This window comes from Apaloderma vittatum, unplaced genomic scaffold (genome assembly GCF_000703405.1).
Source record: "Apaloderma vittatum isolate BGI_N311 unplaced genomic scaffold, ASM70340v1 scaffold26232, whole genome shotgun sequence".
NCBI classification, from domain to species: Eukaryota; Metazoa; Chordata; class Aves; order Trogoniformes; family Trogonidae; genus Apaloderma; species Apaloderma vittatum.
Window position 1 is genome coordinate 1 of NW_009704503.1, and position 716 is coordinate 716.

The following is a 716-nucleotide window of genomic DNA, read 5'->3' on the forward strand; positions in this document are numbered from 1 at the left end:
GATGAGCCAGGGTCTCATCCTGCCCCAAAGGGGGTTCCCCTGCAGAGCATCGCTTGTAGCCTGGCCTCGTTCTGCTGCTCCCCCACCAATGCCGTCCCCCAGCTTTCACCGGCCCAAGGAAGAGAAACAACACGTATGTGCAGCTCAGAGCCGTTTCACACCCAGGTTTATGTCCTGGATACAATCAACTTGTGTATCTGCAATATATAGATATATATCTATATACATATATATGTATTTTTTTTTTAATTCCATGGCTTTAAGTTCCACACAGTTGAACAGGCTTCGGAGGAGGAAGAACAAAGAGGGGGTGGGGGACGAAGTAGAGGAACAACAACTCGGGGCTGCTTTGGTTATTTCCTTACTGCTCAGGTTTGCCGTTGGGGTTTCTATGCTTTGGAGGAGTTACAAACCACCCTCAGGGGCCGGTAAGGCTGTGGATAAATCCAGGAGAAGCCAACACCAGAGAGCAGCGAATACTGTAGGTCCCCCTTGCAGAGTGCAATTCGAAGGGGCAATTAATACTGCGGTGGGGCGAGGGGGAAGTTTGGCCTCTGGGGAGAAGTGCTACAGCACCACACCTCCCCGGGGGAGGTTCAGCACCTCTCGACCAGGTCAGGAGGGGAAATTTCCCCCACCCTGGGGTATGAAGGGAGTCGACAGGATCCGGCAGACACAAGGAGATGATGGGTAATGACTCGGGGCGAGGGGGAACC